Source organism: Pinus tabuliformis, chromosome J (assembly GCF_031772625.1).
Source record: "Pinus tabuliformis cultivar Carrire ecotype Pingquan chromosome J, CPIR1, whole genome shotgun sequence".
NCBI lineage: Eukaryota > Viridiplantae > Streptophyta > Pinopsida > Pinales > Pinaceae > Pinus > Pinus tabuliformis.
The window spans coordinates 507,405,026-507,417,902 of NC_142295.1; positions in this window are offsets into that span (position 1 = coordinate 507,405,026).

The window sequence follows — 12,877 nt, forward strand, 5'->3', positions numbered from 1 at the left end:
AATTTATAGTCCCGTACTTCCTTGTAGCTTCCTAGAGTACTAAGACTATCCCACCATCATATAGTCATTGCGCAGGGGTAGGATCACCCTTGTACAACTTCAATCAATTGCAATTGGCTCTGCCTAGAAACAATTCTCCATTCAGTTTCACGAGCTTAACTGCACCAACATCTGTAATTTCTTTTACCATATAGGGTCCTAGCCGATGCATTTGAAACTTTCCAAGGAAATTCGTAAAATTAATATCATATAATAATACCAAATCATTAACCTGGAAGGTGCGCTGCTTTATATGTTGATCATGCCATGCCTTTTCGTGCTCCTTTTGCACCTATTGGTGAAATACTGCTAAAAATTGATCCTCCTCCAATTCCATTAGTTGCGCGAGACGCTCCATATTATCGTGATCATCCATATCGACCAGTGCTGCAATCCATAGACTCATCACAATATATTCCATGGGCATCATGGCCTCCTACCCATAGACCAACCTGAAAGTGATTTGGCCTGTCAACTTTTTACAAGTGGTTTTATACCCCCACAGGACGGTTGGTATGTGCACATCCTAGTCATTTCACTCTGCATTGTAAACCTTCATCAAAGTGCTCTCTAGGATTTTGTTGAAGGCTTCGATCATACCATTAGCTTGAGGGTGCTAAGGTGTACTCTTTTGATCATATACCTTTAATTCTTCAAGCATCATGCCAATCATTTCGTTTAAGAAGTGTGCGCCTCTGTCACTCATTAATATCTTAAGGCAGCCAAATCGAGACAAGATAAACTCAAAACTAAACTTCACAGTGGTAGCTGCACTACAGTCCTTTACCAGTTGCACTACTACCCATCACGTCAAGTATTCAATTGTTGTAATAATATATCTCACCTCGGTCTTCTTTCCTGGTGGCTAGATTGGACCCACAAAATCGATCACCCATTTATCAAATATTTGCAAGGTGATCTATGGATTTAAGGGAAATTTGTCCCTCTGTGATGGTATCCCCATCCATTAGCAAGCATCGTACATCCTATAATACACTTTTTCATCCTTATGCACCATTGGCCACCAAAGTCCTGCACACAGGATCTTCTGCGCTGTCACTCTACCTGCATAGTGTACTCCCGCCACTCCTTCATGTGCTTCTACAAGGATTCTTGGGCGTTCAAACTCTGAGACATATCAGCGCAATATTTCATCGGAGCCCATTTTATATAGCTATCCTATAATACACTTTTTCATCCTTATGCACCATTGGCCACCAAAGTCCTGCACGCAGGATCTTCTGCCTGGTCGCTCTACCTGCATAGTGTACTCCCGCCACTCCTTCATGTGCTTCTACAAGGATGCTTGGGCATTCAAAATCTGAGACATATCGGCGCAATATTTCATCGGATCCAATTTTATATAGGTGTCCAACAATCACAGAAAAATTAGCCATGCGAACCACCAACTCCTTCTTCTGCTGTGTAGAATATCCTTTTGGGGCTTTCTTGGTTGTCAAAAACTAGATTATATCAGCAAAGTGATCATCTGTGACACGAGCCGCAAAGAGCTATGCATCTGGAAATCCTTCTTCTAGACTGGTAGACCCGTCACCAGTCTCAATCTGGGATAGATGATCAGGATAAGCATTCAGTAGTCAAGGCTTCACAATTACCTCAAAATTATACTTCTGAAAGAGCAATAGCCATCTGCAGATCTTCCCCCCCAACACAGGCTTATTGACCAGGTATTTTAGGGCAGAATGGTCTGTGTACATTTTGAAGTGTGTGCCTAACAAATAGTGTCACAATGTTTGTAGCATGTACACCATTTTCAGTCCTTCATGCTCTGTAGTCAAGTAGTTCTTCTCTGCCTTTGAAAATTTCCCACTCGTAAACACTATAGGATGATTAATATCGCCTTCACCTGGTTGGGTCAGCACTACACCTAGTGAAATACAAGAAGCATCCATAGGAACATGAAACTCCTTTTTCCAATCCAAGAACACCTAAATGGGCACGGTGACCATTTTATCCTTCAAAATTTCTAAATTGTTTTTACGCCCTTCATCCTAGCAGAATGTGGCGTCCTTCTTCACCAGTTTCTCCATTGGTGTAGTGATTTGCGCATATGCCTTGATAAACTTTCTACAATACCCCGTATGGCCCAGTGTCATGCGTGGCTATTTTACGTTCTTAGGGGCCTCCAAATTGACAATAGAAGATATCTTTGTAGGGTCTACCATCAATCCCTACTTGCAAACCACATGACCTAGCAATATTCCATAAGGAACACAGAAGATGCATTTTTTCAGATTCAGGGCGATCTGATGTCTACGACAGGTATCTAACATAAGGCATAGACTTGTAACGTGGCACTTTACCAACCCAAATACAATCCAATCATCAAAGTAGACTTATAATAACTTATGGATAAATTCCTTAAAAGCTGCAATTACTACCCTTGAGAAGATCATAGGTGCATTCTTCAATCCAAATGGCATTACCATGTATTGAAAACATCCCCATTCTATCGCGAAGGTGGTCTTGCTGTGATCCTCCAGCGCGATCTTGATCTGATGGTACCCCGAGAACCCATCATTGAATGAGTAGGCTTCCTGTCTCCAATGTTCTCCAGAACTTCATGTATAAATCACGATGGAAACGGGTCATGGACGCACGCATCATTTATCTTTCTCAGACTGATGCATATCCAAATTTCATCTTGTTTCTTCTTTTCCTGGACTAACATAGGACTCACCCAATTTTATTCTTCCATAGGCTCAATGATCCCAACCTCTAGCATTTTTTCCAATTCTTTGCACACCTTTTCCTTGTATTTGGGATTCAGACAATAGGATCGTTGTTTTACAGGCTTTGCATCTAGATTCAAAGTAATATTCATTATGCCCAGGTCCCATACTATCCCGTTCAGATTTGAGAACTTGGTGGGAAATAAGTCTTGGTATCCGTGCAACAGTTCCGTGACCTTATCAAAAGTTTGGTTTACAAGTATATCATGTGAAAAATAATGGGTGGGTGATTAAGTGTCCCCACTACAATGTCAACGTGGGCTCCTCTTATTTGACATGTAGAATTAACGAATCTTGGTATACATGCTTCCTAAATACTAAGTGCATTTGTGATTTCAAATTTATCAATTAAATAGTTATTATCCAATATTAAATGGAGTGTCAATTTAATTGTATGAGGAAGAGGTGTTGTGCAAGAGAAGGGGTGTGCAAAACAAAGAACATAAGCTTTATTTCGCAATGTTTCACACCTCTGCATACATTCACTTTTCACACTTCTTTTGCACACCTCCCTCCTGAGCAATGTTACATATTAATTAATTAATTAATAGTTTTGGCCTATTAAATTTTTGGGCATGAAAAGTTTGATTTACCTGTATATTGGTGCAAAACTTCCTGTACACACTCCTTGAATACTAAGCACTTTTTTTATTTCACATATGTCAATTAAATACTTATTAATCCAATATTAAATGGAACATATTTTTAATTCCTATGCGAAATAAGTGTTTTGTCGGAGAATTAGTCTACAAAACAAGGAACATAAGCATAATTAATTAATTAAAATTTTGGTCTATTAAAGTTTTGGGCATGAAAAGATTATTCATGTACACACTTCCTGGATGCATTTGTGATTTCACATTTTTCAATTAAATACTTATTTATCCAATCTTAAATAGTGCATATTTTTAATGTGCATGAGTATTAAGTGTTGTGTCGGAGAATGAGTCTACCGAACAAGGAACATAAGCTTTGTTGTGTTGTGTGGGAGAATGAGTCTACCGAACAAGGAACATAAGGTTTCTTCTACAATATTTTGTACTTTTGAATACATTTACCTTTCACACACTTTTTTTTGCACATCTCAAAATTGTAAATTTTGGAAATATTTTAGAATGTTGTTAAAAGAAAGGATTCAAACAATTCCCTTGAATTCTATAATATTTCCAAACTCTACAATCCAACAAATCACACATGAATTAAACAAAAGTGTATTAGAACAAAACACCCTTTCATTTCACTGCAGCACCTTTACCAAGATTCAATTGGTTAGTTGTAACATATACTTACATTAGTTTAACGTCAAGAGCCATTGCTTTCAAACGCAGGACTGGTGACAATTTTGGATTTTACGACAGGAAAAGCTTAATCACTAATCCTCACCAAAAAATAAAGAATTGAGGTGCATTTATAAATCTTTGTCTGCACACCAACCATCAATCATGGCCCTCTTCCTTACCCCATATGCCCTGCCTTGTCTATTTCTCAAAGTGCTTATGTTTACATTTATTCCATCATAATCATGGAGCATGGGGCCATGGAAAACCATATTTGTCAAACACTGAAGTCTCCTCTTTTTAGTTGTGATCAATAACAACTATGTTAAGTGGATTAGTGTTCCACTATAATGCATAATCATAATAGAGTCATGGATGACTGATAGAAACAAGATTTGAAGATCTTTATTGTAAAGCCAAAAAGAAGTATCGCAACTGTTAATGGAACGACTAACCCCTACCTGCGGCTTATAAAAAATGAATTTTCATCCATGATTACACCTTTCCTTCTTTGCCTTTTGAACACTTCTTCTGCCCCTGTTGCACTATTATCTCCCAGTAGCGTTCCAATTACCTGTCTCTGTTAAATCCACAGAGGTACTATCACTGAAAGTTCTCGGCAATTCCTAAAAACTCACTATAGATTCCTTTTGTTACATCCTTTCCTATTTGTCCTTCTACCACAATGGCTCCCAAAGTCACCACTACAGTCAAACCCATGCTCACTCCCCCTTTGGATTTAGACCACATTATGCTCTCTAACAGAGACTACAAGATAGCTGAAACACAGTATGAATTCAATCTCTTTGAATTGCATTGCTGGTTTCAATATAATTACCTAGATCAATCTGATGAAATCAACCTCTAGCAGTCCATACTTCCTCTGTTCGCCCTCCCCCAATCTTATTACTTTCCCAAATTCTTCCTAAAATTCCAAGCCTCTTACCTTTCAAGTAGGAGGTCTATTATTTCCCCAAATGGTGAAATTATCTTCACCATTACATATGATAGCATAAATCAAATGTTGTAGGTTCCCCACAATGATTCCCTTACCCATTTTTCCCTTGAAGCTCTCATAGGAATTTATCAGAAGTTAACCTTCCCCCAGAGAGCTAGAACTTTTTATGTTTTCCTACCTGAAGACTCTCAACTCCCTAAGAAAAATCCCCCTTATCCCTCTTCTATGTTCCCTCAAAGGACTAGACATATTATCTCTATCTTGTCATCCATTCTTGGTCACTATTCAAAAGAATGGGTAGATAAGCCTATTCTAGGCTTTCTATCCACCCTTTCTTCAGAAGAAGGAATATCAGTCACCTTTGACTATGGTAACTTCTTAGCAAATGTAATTCATGAACAATTCCTTTAGTTTCTAACTGAAGGAATTTTCATATATTATTCTATTCTCATGTACATGTTCATTTTATTTCAAACAGATAAGTTTCCCTTTCCATTACAGAAGCTTGATCAACAAGGCGAGCCACAGTCTATTGTCTTCTAGACCTCCTTAATCAGAAGACAATCACAGGAATTCAACTTCACAGACATCATTGACCAATTTGTGTATTTAGCAACTTGTTTGTTGAGTATCCAAAAAATTCCAAGGATAAGTGAAGACATTCAGAAAGTTTTACAGCTCAGTGAACAGTTGAAAACAGGAGACTGGTACCTTTACCATTCATTCATAGAAATCGGAGTTTATGGTTCAAAGTTGCCACCATACAAGACGCCCTAGTATCTTCCAATGATAATATCTTCCTTGCAGTATATTAGGAAAATAATTCATTCAGACAACATTTATTTCGTGGTATCCAAGAAGAAATCTTAGTTCGGGATTAAGACACAGATAGGACCTTTCATCTGCAACAGTAGAGTAGTAGGAGAGGAAGCAAACCTCCTACTGAAACAAATGAATTTACCTCTCAGTTTCAGCTGGTCCTATGTCCCCTTTGTGGTAATTTCCAAGTTGAGAGTGGAAAAAAAATGACATTGTATTTGCATACTCAAACGCCAGAAATAATAGAAGTATATGAATCAACAAACTTGGGTAGAAAATACATTGTAAGAGGCCAAAGAGCAGATACTTTCTAGAACAGCTTCAGAGACTCCCATACCCAGAGAAAAGACAGATAAGAGATCGAGAGAGGATGATTCTCCATCACTTATATAAGTCTCAGCTAACTAATTCAAAATAAACACAAAGAAGATTAAAACTGGCTCTAAAATAGACTTCCCACCACTAGAGGACACACGGGTCACTATTGTACTCTTAGGCTTTCATACTTTTAAGTTGGATAGTGGTACCACGGAGTCTCCATCATACTTGGCTAATAAAGAGATTCCAACTACTATACCTCAGACACCAAAGTCATCTACAGAGCAAAGGCATCTGGATATTTTCCAAATATATAAAGAGATTAAACAAAGGAATGAAGCCATTCATGATAATATCTCTACTCAATTCAGGAAGCAATCTTCCTCTAGGTGCCTTAACCAAGGTCAGAAACAAATTGCAAACAAAATACTTTTGAGTTTGAGGCAAAGTATGTTCATCCTTTGGATCAAATAGATATGCACAGGCAAGCTGGAGAAATGGTATATTCTACTTTCACACAGATTGCTATCACTACTTCCAAACTACAACTTTGAACAATGTGTAGTCTCAACTTAAACTTGAGAAAGTGTCATCTCTTGCCAAAGACAACATAATCAAATACTTGGAGGAAATGATGATAAAAGTAGGGTTTGATCTAGATAATTCACAATCCATGGAGGAGATAATCAGGAAGAAAAATGCTGACATTGCAGCCCTAAAGAAGCAATTGAAGCTGCTTGCAATAGAAGATCCCCACGCCAAGGAAATTGTGGAGACAGAGCTACGAAAAGAAGAGATGTTGAAGCTTCTAGTGGAACAAAGTACACATATCAAAGAGATGGAGGCAGAGATGGACAAGGTGATAAAGGAAAAGGAACATAGTTCATAAGTAGCAGTGGTTCCTCTTGATGCAATTCCAATTACATCTGTACTTCAAACAGATGTCCCTACAACAGCCACGACAGCAGGAACATCCTCTACAATACTTCCCACATAAGTTGCAGATGATTCAGTTAAGTTGGTTGAATCCATGGAAAACATGTTCTATAAAGGGAGAAGACATAAATAAATCGAGGCAGGAGGTGAAAGTACTACAGGAATAGAGAACAAGATTTGAAAATTCCCTCCTAATAGAAATGCAAAAGTCACAAACATTGTCTCAGAGATTGCAGAAGATGGAAAAGGATTGTGCCATGGGTAATACATTGACACAGGTAAAAGAGAATATCTAGAAACAAATCAATGGAGACATGATAGACATTTGGCCTTCAATCCAAATTATTTTTGAGAAACAAGAGTTGATTGAATGGTCCAGTGAAGCCACTGAGCTCATCAAATTTCTTAACTCCAAAAACATACAGGAATTAGAAGAGTTGGAAATTGAAGATAGAACAGAAACAATTTCGGAAGTCAGGAAGGTGTTGACTAAAATAAATTTGATGAGGAAGCTTGAAGAGAAGTGTTGGATTATGGGCACTGGTGTACAAAAATTCTTCACCAAGATGGAGCCCCTCTACAAGAAATGACTTCCAAACTTGTTAGTTGTTAATGATAAGATCAATACGTCATCAGATTACAGTGAGAAAATTATGATCAAGGCGAGGGAAAGTTCGAAGGTTGTAGCTGGAATATTCAGTATGATGGGAAAGGCATTCCTGGAAGCATTGGCATACGATCTCAACATTCAGTATGCAGTTAAAAGTCTATTCATCATCAAGCCAACATTTTCCAAATATACCAAAGTCGATGAAGTGTACAGATAGTTGTTGAAAATGACTATCTCGAGTGAACAACGCTTGGATAAACTTTTTGAGTTACTGCAGTAAAAATTAGATTCGGGTGCACAACTCAACATCACAGCACATGCAGAATTTGAGTGCTAGACAACCAACCATTCCACCAATTCAGTGCCACCACTTCCGACAGTTTGAATTTCCCTGATATCATTGTAATAAGTTAGATTCATTTAGTTTGAATATTTTTAGGTGCATCCTAGTCAATCTGGTAGGATATCTTTGTAAATTACTTATAAATACTTCATCTTCATAAGTATTAAGGATTGGTTTTTTGTACAAAGAATACTATTGTATATTTATGAAGCATTAGCAGATTACCAGTAATACAGAAGCTCTTTCACAGGATTCTTGTGTGAAGTTGTTGATGAAGTTCATCTATCGTCTTATGTGTTTATATTTCTTTGTTTATAGCAAATATTTGTTTCTAAATCTATATTATTCAATAGATAAGTAAAGGGAAGAATTTATTTAAATATACACTCTGCACCCGGCTACGAATAATTTCAATGTTTTCTTTTGATCTTTAAATATAGAATTCAAGTAACAATGCTCTATATTTAAAGTGAATCTTAATATGTTCTTCCTTCCCCATCTCATAAACTAAAAGAATCCATTCGGTTTGGCTACCTTTCCCTATGAGATCTATTTGTAGACACTGAAATTGACCTGTACTTTATGAAATAGACTCCATAGCCCAATGGTAATCTAGTTATCAACCAACCATTCAAATACAAATCAAACCCCAAACTTCATAGCTAGCCTAATATTCAATCCAACAAAGTTAAATCTTACAGAGAGAGCCCTCTTTCAAGCTGGCAGGGCTAGATCCCAACTTCCAAAATAGGTTTGTGGTTACCTTGGTGATTTTCTTCTGTAACCTCAGAAAATTACTGAGTGCTAATAGCGTAGGCTATAGTCTCACTTGAAAAAATATTGGGGGATGACAAAACCAGGTTTTTGCATCCATAGGTTTGTGTGATGGGTTCCTGTGACTTCTAGGGTTTAATTCTGTTTTAGCGAACCCTAACCCTTCCAGAACAGTTAATAACAATAAATCTTATACACAACAATTATATCTTCATGAAGGTCATTAACTAGTCATAACATGCATAATTTATATTGATCTACCATTTTCGTGCATTAGATAAACATTTATTCATATATTTTCAGATACAAAGTGGAGACACATAAATTGTAGAAGTAAACACAGATAAGTAGATATGCAAAGTATGGATCAAAGTTGTCTTTTATTAGATGATATTTCAAAGTAAAAACTTTCCTTGTCTGCACACTCTACTGTATGGGCCCACGCACTTAGCTTGCAAACTTACCAAGGTCTCTATGCACTCAGTTGCAAGAGCCTTCCCCTTCACCTAAGTACAGGAAATAGACTTTCTTGCCTTAGCTTACTTGCCCAAACAATGATTTTCTATCTTATGATGATCTCCTAGACTCGCTATGACTCTTCTATTTATATCCTTTTCCTTTTACAATACCATGGTCTGCGGACCATGGGCGGGTCTCAAAACCTTCTTACACCTAAAAACCTAAGGGACTAAAGCCCCTTTGACTCTTACTAACTTCGCGCTCCGGTTCCACAAATCGTGGAGACTTTATATTTTTACAAAAAGGAAATACACAATTTAACCCCAGGGACCCCATCCCAATAGGCCCCAAACATAATTTGGTGACTCGTCCTCGAGTCACTCAACTAGTGTTTCAATCTTTGCTTAGAGTTTGTGGAACTACAACTTCAAAACCTGCAGATTGGTTGTGCCCTGTGTAGCTACCTGCTGTACTTCCTCGACCAATTTATCTGTAATGGGGCCTTCCACTGTCAGGCCCATGGTCCTTCGAGTTTGTTGTATACCCTTAAGCTTGCTTTGCACTAACATAGTTAGCTGGCTAGCCTTGTCTGTCCAAGGCTGTGTTATTTCCATAAGAATGGCCTCTTTCTGGTGCATCTCTTCAATATCATTTTGAAGCTGCTTCCCTTCCTGTAGGTTTGCAAACCGCTGGACTGGCACCAAAGTGCACACAGTCTATCTAATCTCATCGAAATGTCATTGTTTTTATCTAAGGTCTGAGCCAATCTACTGCAGAATTGGGTCCTCCTGCAGAGACGTCCATAGCTCCATGGATTTCTCGAACAACTCTATGGATCCCTTGACTACTGCTTTTAGTGTGGCCATTCCTTCCTTTATAGTAGCTCTGCGCTTCTCTCGAACCTCTGGTGGAGTTTTCGGCTGCAACTTCAATTGGAGCTCCAAAATCTGTAGTTGTAATTCAAATCAGACTCGACTTATTTCATCTTTGGACTCTTTGACCATCGCGGCTAGCTTTTGGATATTTTCTGTCGATGTTGTAATAGCAGCAATGTTAAGCTCAGGCAGCTCATTACATGGATGTTTAATTGTTGCTTCTAAGTGTTGGATGCATGTAGAAATTTCTTCCTTTTCCTTCAGTGCCTGTGCCTTTTCTTTGAATATCTGCTGGTTATTTGTTTTTACTTCATTAATCCCCAGAAATGCGCTTTACTCCCTAACCCTCAACTCATCCAATACTCCTTGGTGCAACTCATGTAGGGTTTGGATAAGGAGTTTCGCGAGGTTGATGCCCAGATTCTTGATCTATGAAATCTGGGCATTGGCCTCTTCTTAGTCGACCCGTAGGGGCCTGTCCAGTAATTGAATCACATGGAGATCCAAATTTTAATCCATGTCCAAAACTGTCACGCTCGCTTGATGTAGGCTTACCTGAATCCCACTCGCTTGACCTATGCTCGCTTGTAGTCAACCTGTCTGTATTTGCAGATCGTATAGATCCTTCTGCACATTTCACAATGCCTACTGGTACTGCTTCTCTTCTACATCTGATCCTTCTTAGTCCTGGGTGTGCTAAGAGTCACACTCCTTAACATCGATTGTGGTTTCCTGGGCCACTCTCTCTTTGTTAGCAGCCTCCTTGGTAGCATCTTCCTTAACAACAGCTTCCTTAGTAGCAACTTCCTTAGTTGTAGCCTCTTTCCGCTGTGCAAATTTCTCCTGAGCTGCAACCTTCTAGGCTTCCTTTTGTTTCTCTACTGCTGATGTCTGTGTCACTATAAATTCTACTGCCTTGCTCATTCCTACGCTTGGATATGATGGGTAAAGCCACTCTCCTGGCCATTTACCTACAATCTCTATGAGATTTGCCTCACCAACAAGATATGGCAACTTGTGCCATATCTTCTTCGAATCCCTTATGGCATGAACATATAGATTATGAAAGTCGGCCTTGAAGTCGACATAAGGCTCATATTTCTCATATAAGGTAGGTGACAGGCTCGGCCTTTGGCTAATCACTATGCGTAGATCCATCTCCACCAGCACCGAAAAAATCTTGGTATCTGTAACCCACATAGGGTCCTTCCTTTCCCAGAGCGAAGTGAACTTCGTTGCCTCTAGGAGGTCAGATTCTTGGGGAGGAAACTGGTTGTCCTCTGGCGTCCTCCATGTTACTAATTCTATCAAGAGTAATAACCAGGCATAATGAAATGCCTTGCCCTCATCCTAGGCCTCTCGACAGTTTTCCAATAATTCTTTGCAAAGGTACTGAGCCTAGTTGTACTAGACTCCTTTAGCACACTACGCAGCCAAAGAGATCATAGGCATTGGAACCTCATCCGCGCGGCACTTCTGCATGATCTTACATGCTAATATTTGCGCGATGAACTGTACCACGGGATTTGTAATGGAGCGGATGTAATATCCACGTGACTTTCCAATCAACCCAAGCTCGCTCTTCATCTGATTGGTGAGTTTCTTCTCTTTCGTTTTCTCTCCAAATGCTTCTTCTAGATCCACACTTTGATAGGGTAGCAAAGTGATCTAATGGATCAACATATCAGTAATTTGGATGGGTTCTCCCAGCCAGAGACACCCATCGTGCACCAAGGTGAGTAACTACCGGACACATACAATGTTAATGATGGTGCGACTAAAGTGCGGCACCCAGAGCATGTTCAGGAGGCCCACTTTCTCAACACCCACGACCCACTTCATAGGTTCCAATCACGTAACGAAGTTTCCTCATAACAGATCTTTGACAGGTATTTGGCCAGTGCAAGCTGAGGGAACTTCTCATGATCTCCCAAATCCCAATCCTCCAGCTTGAGCGTCGAAATGTGTCCCAACAGCGTGCCCTCAAACACCACCTTTTCTAGCAGCATTGGTGTAGAAACCATAAATTTGGCATTGTCAAGGTCCTTAGGTACCTTAGCTATGTCCTTTCACGGTGGGATATACTTTGGGAGCCGATTCATAGGCTCATCCTCCTCAGCATCCATCTCTTCGATGCCTTCGTGTAGTTCTTCTTCATCCAAATCAAGGGGCTCATTTGGCTGCTGCGCTCTGTCCATCTTCCCCTTCTGGAAAATTTTCGTGGAAATTTTTTGTAGTGATTTCCTCATCGAAACCTATTGTGGTTTCTTCTTCCTCTTTTCAATGAAAGAAGGCTTAGGTATAGGAGACCTAGGTACCGTAGTCGAAATCCTATAGGAAAAGAGGGTGTTTCTTCAACTAAGGGTGCTTCTTCAGAGGGCGCGACTTATGTTGCAGGAAGAGTTGCAGTCATTCTCTTAAAGATGATCTAACGGTGCCAATTAGGCAAGTTGGCAAACTCTAGCTATGATAGAATTTCCTCCCAACCCTTCTTAGGCATACAACACTCGTCTTGGCAGTAACTTTTAAGGAAAACTTGTTGGAAGAAAAGTGTTCAAATTTGGGGCAACATGCCGTATTTATAGGTGAATTTGAATTTGGATCCAACCATTCCCTCCAAATTTCTATCATTAATGCATCTTTGGCAGCAGATTTCCAAAGATTTGCCCCATAAATGCGCCTTCCCCACTCCTCCTAACGGAATTTTTTCCATCCA